This window comes from Anarrhichthys ocellatus, unplaced genomic scaffold, assembly GCF_004355925.1.
Source record: "Anarrhichthys ocellatus isolate YVR2014 unplaced genomic scaffold, GSC_Weel_1.0 scaffold77, whole genome shotgun sequence".
NCBI classification, from domain to species: domain Eukaryota; kingdom Metazoa; phylum Chordata; class Actinopteri; order Perciformes; family Anarhichadidae; genus Anarrhichthys; species Anarrhichthys ocellatus.
The window spans coordinates 986,144-993,479 of record NW_022280107.1 but is presented as its reverse complement, the minus strand read 5'-3'; the positions used below and the strand labels follow the sequence as shown (position 1 = coordinate 993,479).

At 44.8% G+C, this 7,336-nt stretch overlaps 1 protein-coding gene across 1 annotated transcript in view; it reads left to right on the top strand.

Annotated features, from left to right (window-relative positions):
- man1a2 (mannosidase, alpha, class 1A, member 2) overlaps positions 1–7,336 on the top strand; it is a 95,081-nt gene that overhangs the window by 58,977 nt on the left and 28,768 nt on the right. The window lies entirely within an intron of this gene.

The following is a 7,336-nucleotide window of genomic DNA, read 5'->3' as shown; positions in this document are numbered from 1 at the left end:
TCCATCCTCTCTTCTTTTTCCTCTCCTCTCATCCATCCTCTCCTCTGTTCCCATTAAAGCCAGCAGCCATATTTGGGCTCTTGGTAGAGGAGCTGGTGGAAGTTGGATCTGTTGTTCTTTCCATCCCGTCCTCTCTTCTTTCATGCCCGGCTGAGCAGTGCTCCCTCTGTAATGGGAGCAAACACATCAAATATTAGTTCAGTGCTCCGCCCACATGCACTGTGCTCTCCACTACAACGCTGTGTGGTTTCTACGAGTACCGACAGAGGAGTCAAAATACCGCCTGAAAACACATTTAATGATTTCCGCCAACACGGAATGTCTTAATGCAGCGCGAGAATCTAATCAGGGAATGGGATTCATACTAAGAACATCTGAGAGACTGTGTGAGGAAGTCATGTGGAGAGACTTATAATAGGTAGACAGAAATAGACAAGTAGAGCCAGGAAGAGTTCTGGGAAAGAGCAAATGCAACTGGGTCTGATCCTGTTCATCCTCTTTTTAAAGAATTCATAAAACTGCCTCTTTGATCCCAAAGAACGAGCCATTACTTTGCTTTAGTGCTGTTCATTGTATGTATTGTGTTTTAACCAACCTGTGAAGCTCTCTGTGGACCATAAATGAGATTATTATTATTATTTAACCCCGTTCACTGCTTCGTACCTTTGGTTCAGATCTGCGTTAGACGTTGAGGTTTGTTTTTGGGGATTAAAATAACTCATTAGTCGTCATTCAGCTTCAGTTCACACGAGTGAAGCGGAGTCAATAATAGCAGGTATTTTCTTTCCATTCGTGATTTATATAAAAAAAGCTAATTAGAAATCGCACACTTGAGCGGTGTTTCCTAGGAAACAGGAATATTCTGACAATCAAGATGTGAAATGACTTTATTAATTAAGTTCAGAAGAGACGTAATTGTTCCTGAAGAAAATAATCATAAATGAGGAATTTAGTTTGATTTCTGATTTTTCATTCTCAGAGTAGCTTCAATGTTCAGAGATCATCTTTAGAAACGTTCACCTCATCAGGTGATGTAACAGAGCAGAGAACGTAGTGCTCATCTGTAGGTGGATAAAAGCAAAACAACCAGTAAAAGCTGATCTAATCACCCACTAGTGAGTCTCACTCCCACAGATGATGATAAGAATAATTATAATAACAATAATGCACCTGAACTTGAAAACAAAGCTACGGTTGTGGGTTGACTTTTTCAAACTGAATACTTTAAAGCAAAACTTAAAATCAATCCAATCCCCTCCCTCGATTCCACTTCTTCTCTACCCGCAAAATAAATGTGAATTAAACTCTTTGGAGCCCAGTCGTGCAGCAATAGAAGCAGTGGATGGGGGGGAAAAGGAGGGAGGAAGAGAGGAAGGGAGGGAGGAAGTTAGGGGGAGAGGAAGTTGGGGAGAGAGGCAGGTAGGGAGGAAGAGCGGAGGGAGGGAGGGAGAGAGAGAGAGGAAGGGAGGGAGAGAGGGAGGAAGTTAGGGAGGGGGGAGAGAGAGAGGAATGGAGGGAGAGAGGAAGGTATGGAGGGGGGGAGAGAGAGGAATGGAGGGAGAGAGGAAGGTAGTGAGGAAGTTAGGGGGAGGGGAAGGTAGGGAGAGAGGAAGGTAGGGAGAAAGGAAGGTAGGGAGAAAGGAAGGTAGGGAGGAAGAGCGGAGGGAGGGAGGGGGGGAGAGAGAGAGGAACGGAGGGAGAGAGGAAGGGAGGGGGAGGTAGGGAGGAAGAGCAGAGGGTGTGTGAAGGTGCTGCTCACGGATAGAGAGATGGGAGTGGAGGATGAAGATGATGAACGGGGGAGGAGGCAGACTCATTCCTCACCCCCCATCGGACGTGTCCTTGAGCAAGGCACTTAACCCCTCGAGTGCTCCAGCAGAATAGATGGTTCACTCACCGGGCAGCTCCCTGAGGGGGGAGACATGTGTGAATATGAGAGAGAGAGACTTCATCAGCCTCTTTCTCAGTCGGATGTTTGAGGGAGGAGCTCAGTGGCAAAGAGACGGGAGGGCAGAAAAAAAAACAAGAGAAGAAGAAGAGCTGGTTTCAGACATTAGTGTTCAAGAAGACTGAAAGGAAACAGGAGCAGATAACATGGAAGAGAAATGAAGAGAGACGTGAAGAAGAGGTCAACAAGGAAGAAGATACAGAAATAAACATGTAAAGAAAGATGGATAATTAAGTATAACTATAACGATTCTCAAGCTAACGAACCAGAGCTGCTCTCTCGTCTCTCAAAAACTTCATTTAATTGAGTTATTTTCACCTGCTGCTGTTGGTCCTCTTATTCACCGTTCTCATTAACTTCAGTGAAGATAAACATGCTGACTGCATGCAGATGGTTAATTAAAGTTTGTTGTTGATTGTTAAATGATGTCAGTGGAACCGGAATAACAACCATGAAGTTACTGAAACACGTGCTGCTCTGAAACGGTGGTGATCCCGTCTGAGTTCTGCAGAACCTGAGTCGGCTGTTTGAACATTGATTCTGACGACGGAACAGAAACACAACAAACGAAGAGAAAACTGTGATTCGGAGAAGAGGAGGAGGAGATCAGCATTCAGGAGGAGGAAGAGATCAGCATTCAGGAGGAGGAGGAGGAGGAGGAGATCAGCATTCAGGAGGAGGAGATCAGCATTCAGGAGGAGGAGGAGGAGATCAGCATTCAGGAGGAGGAGGAGGAGATCAGCATTCAGGAGGAGGAGGAGGAGATCAGCATTCAGGAGGAGGAGGAGAAGAGCATTCAGGAGGAGGAGGAGGAGGAGATCAGCATGGAGGAGGAGGAGTCGGAGATCAGCATAGAGGAGGAGGAGGAGGAGCAGCAGTGATGGATTGTGTTTACTCCTCCATCTGTCTCCGGCTTCATTCCTTTAGTCTCTCCTTCTGTTTTCTACCTGTTTCTCTGACGTCCTCCTCACCTTGTCCTCTCTTTTCTCACTCCGTCTTCTGCTCCGATCACCTCCTCTCTTTTCTCTCTCATTTCTAGTTTGTATTTGTTCATCTTGTCCTCTCCTCCTTCCTTTCCTCTCATCGGCGCTCATTATCTCTTCCCTCCTCCATCTTGTCTCCTTTTCTTTTTAATCTTTTTCTTTCTCGTCTCCGTTCTCATCTGTCCTTCCTATTAATTTCACTTTCTCCTAATTAGCCTTCTTTCTTAATTTCCTCTCTTTGCCTTCCTCCTTTTTAAGTCTCCTTCCCTCCTTTCTCTCTCTACTTCCTCTCTCTTCTCTTTACCTCGGAGGCTTCTTAGTCTTTCTCAGATGTCCACAACACATTTCCTTTCTTGCTGTTTCTTTCCTCCTTTCTTAAAAGCCGCTCCCCTCTTTCATCTCTTCTCCTTGTCTGTCACTTCCTCTCCTTTTCCTTTTTTTATTTACTTCATGTCATCTCTACAGTACATCCTTTAATCCTTCACCTCCTTTAATCTTTGAATCTCCTCATCTCACCGCACTCTGCTCTCCTCGAGAGCTCCACCACTGCTCGTCCTTTTCCTCGCTCCACACTTAAAGCTTCTCCTCTTTTGGCCGGTGTCAGCGACAGCTGAGGCAGGAGGTGTAACGGTTTCTGGTTGTCCGTCTGTCCGCTCTCGTGAACTCGATGTCTCAGGAACATCTGGAGGAAATGTCTTCTGATTTAGCTTCTGATTTGGATTTTGTTCAAGTGTGGCTCAAACGTCCACCTGGACTCAATGATGACCTGCTTGGATTAAGATTAGACGATGAAGTGAAGACGTTGGATGTAAACTGCAATAAGTCTGGTTAGCGGAGGCATAAAGAAATTCTTTCACACTCTTGAACCAGGTGTGTCTCTTGACCACGAGATTACCAGAGTAGATAAATGTTAAATGATAACAAAGAGGTTATAAACGTTAACTGGCCAGTTTGTTGGGTGTTGTTTTTCCTGCTAACTAGCAGCTTCTGTGATGTGCAGATACACGAGAGCAGCTGGAGCTGGTTGGTCATCAAGGCTCTCTGGATAGTGTAAATATAAATAGTGAGAGTTTCAGAGCAGCAGGAAGTTGACTTTGAGGAAGACGACAAAGTCATCGGCTACTTTTACTGGCAGGAAGAGAAACTTGACAAAGAAAGAAAGAAAAAACAAAACTCTTTCAATCAAACACAAATGTTTTGTCCGCTTTTTCTTCTCGCAGCTATTTTGGCATTCGGTGTCTTTCTCTTCTGCCAAACACCTGCAGCTCATTAGCACACCGGTGTGTTTACCTCCCCTCTCCTTTTTGAGCAGCTTTAGTCGCCGTGTTTCCACATTTAGTTGTTTCCTTTGCACTTTGCACTTTCTCTGGTTGTTACAACAAATGTAATGCTGAAGCTCAGAGGACTTCAGGCTGCAGCAGAGTCCTGTTTACAGACCGCTAATCTGTCAATGAAGTGGATTATATTTATACATACTACATGTGTCACTCTGTTGAACACAAGTCTCCCTCTTCACATGTGTGCTGCATTCAGCACCATAGCCAATATTTCATAAATGTATTAACCTAATCTAATGAATAGAAACTGGGAAATGTGCTTGTTTACTGTGTTTCCAACAGTCGGATAAGAAGATGAATATCATTTTAATCTCTGTGAAGCTTGTGCAGGAAGTTCATCCTGAACATCTTTAGCCTAGCTTAGCACAAAACTGGAAGAAGCTGTTAAAGGTGAAACAGCTCACATTACAACAACTCCAAAGTTGTTTTGTTGACAGAATTCGTTGGATTTTGTCCGTTCTGAAACGTTAAGAAAGAGACTATTAGAGTTTGTGCTTCAGCAGCTTTTATTTTGCCAACATTATCAAAACCAGCTCAGACAGGCAGCTCTCGGATTTTGCGACTTTGGCCTTTACAGTGGCCTGACATGTGGACACATCTGGTGTAAAGTTTTCTTCTTCTGGCTAACATACATTATGCATGGAGGAGGAGGAGGGAAAAGAAAACTGCATGACTTTCCTCTCCTTGTTCCTTCAAACAAACAAAGAAAAAGAAAAAGGAGGACTACTGGAACCACGGGGAGGATTCGAGCACGGAACTGCAGATTGCACAGAGAAAGGAGAAGAAGGTCAAGGGAGCAACCCGAGCTCTGTAATGTAGGATAATGGGATGAGGAGGTCGCAGAGAAAGGCTGCAGACTCCACGGGCATGAACACTACCGTGGATGGATAACGGGAGGGATTGGAAGGAGATAAAGAGATTGGAGAATGACAGAATTGGAACAGTAAATGAAGAGGAGGGGGGGTAGAGATAATGATGGCGGTGGGTGAAGGATAACCAGAGAGGAAATTAGAGGGAGAGTAGAACAGAAGGAAGGCCAAGGAGGGAGGAGTAGTGGAAAGAAGTGGGAGGCAGAGACAAAGGGAGAGAGTGAGTATGGGGACCGCGAGAGATGGAGAGGCAGAGAGAACAGAGATGCAAAGAGATGGAGGTGAAAGTGTTGTGATAAACGACAAGAACACACCTTCTGTTCCTGCCACGAAGAAGTGTGATTTCAAGCCTCTCTCCTATTCTTTTTTCACACTCTTCGTCTTACTCCATTCTCAAAATTTTGCCCCCTGTATTTCTTTTACACTTTACTTTGAGGAGGAGTGACATAGAGACGCCGTATACGTCTCTGGTAGAGACCTGTCAATCACAGTAGCCCCGCCCTAAAGCATCCCCTGCTTTATGGTCTGTGTGACTCTAAATGGACCATAATGTACTAAATGAACATCATGCTGTATTGAAGAAGACTTGAAACTAGAGATTGAGACCATAAACTCATGTTTACAATGTTTACTGAGGTAATAAATCAAGAGAGAAGTAGAGTCATTTTCTCATTGACTTCGATACAACCAGAGGAGTCGCCCCCTGGTGGACACTAGAGAGAATGCAGGTTTAACACATGAAGCAGAACCGGAGTTTGCCTTCTGGTTCTGTGGTATAGAGCTCGGCTATCTGTAGTCCGTGGATGTATTTGACAACATACACAGGAGGCTTGTTTGATCTCACCAGGGAGCTTTTGATTCCCTCTCGGGTTTTTTTTTTCTCAAACGCTGAACCTGTCAAACAAATCCAGGGCGTCGCTCCCCGTCTGACTGACTGCCTCTTCGCCGCCGCTGCCCAGCAGGAAGGCACAGCGACACACACGGGATGAAAGGACGGAAGGTTGGACCGGCTAGCGTCGCCGTCACTATGCATTTTGAGAGATGCAACACATTTCACAATTCAAGACGGTGCAAACATGTGAGGAGATGAATTCGCTGAGCAGAGCAAGTCAAAGAGATAAAGAATAATTATGAAAACATCATTTCATCCCGACGGCAATTTGAGGCTTTCCACTCAGGATCCAGCAGGTTTGTAAATGGAGTCAAAATGTAAACAAATAGATTCTCTTTATTCACCAGTTTTGAACATAGAGGGTTTATAGAATAAAAAGCTTGTTAGAACGTCCTCATAGAGGACAATGAGACGGGTCTGGTTCTGTTGTTTTGTCTAACTGGCTGTTCTTGCTGTTCCTTTCTTGTCTCCGTCCAATCGAATCTGAAGGGTTTGGATTCACCTCCCTCTTGTAACTTCTCAACCTCTCGAATATTCCGCTTCACTGTGAAATACGTCGCAGTGCAAAAAACTTAAAGACGCCGCAACTTCCGTTTGTCAAAAACATGAACATTGTTTCCAGTAAGAGACACAGTGGAACCTCCTCCAATGGTTTCCAGCAACAGACATCCAGCTTCCCCGGGGAGTCCTCCTCCCCTTCGCAGATATCGCTGTGATGACACACACACACACACACACACACACACACACACTGGAAGATGGTGGAACAAACGAGAGAGAAATTTTAATTTCATCTCAGCTTTATGAATTCCACTCTGCAAACAAAGGGCCCCGTAGAAACCTGAGGAACATTACAAGCTATCTTAATTCAAACTGTAACGGTTTGATTCGAGCACGTTGCTGAAGTCGCGCGGGGAGAAGAGTTGGAGGGAAAAGACGAGGTTCAAAAGGCCAAATGAGATGAAGTCACAGAGGTGTGGAGAAGAGGACGGAAGGAAGAGTGAGAGGTTTTAGAAATGGAGACGACGAGCACAAAGATGTGGGGAAATGGACCGTGCTCCTAATACGGGAATAAAAAAAGATGTAGAGAGTTAGGTTAACGAGGGAGAGAGGAGAGGGACGTAGGTTTATGTTGCTGTGTTGCAGTGAAGTGCTCGGAAAAAATGTAAAACTTTAACGCCTCGTAATCATAACGTCCGACTGCAGAAACTCTACATAGACGATCGCATTACTTTAGTGGATGTCCCACATTTAGATTTTACTTTTAACAGATTCAGCTTTGTTCTATTTCCGGCTGTCCTCGGGGG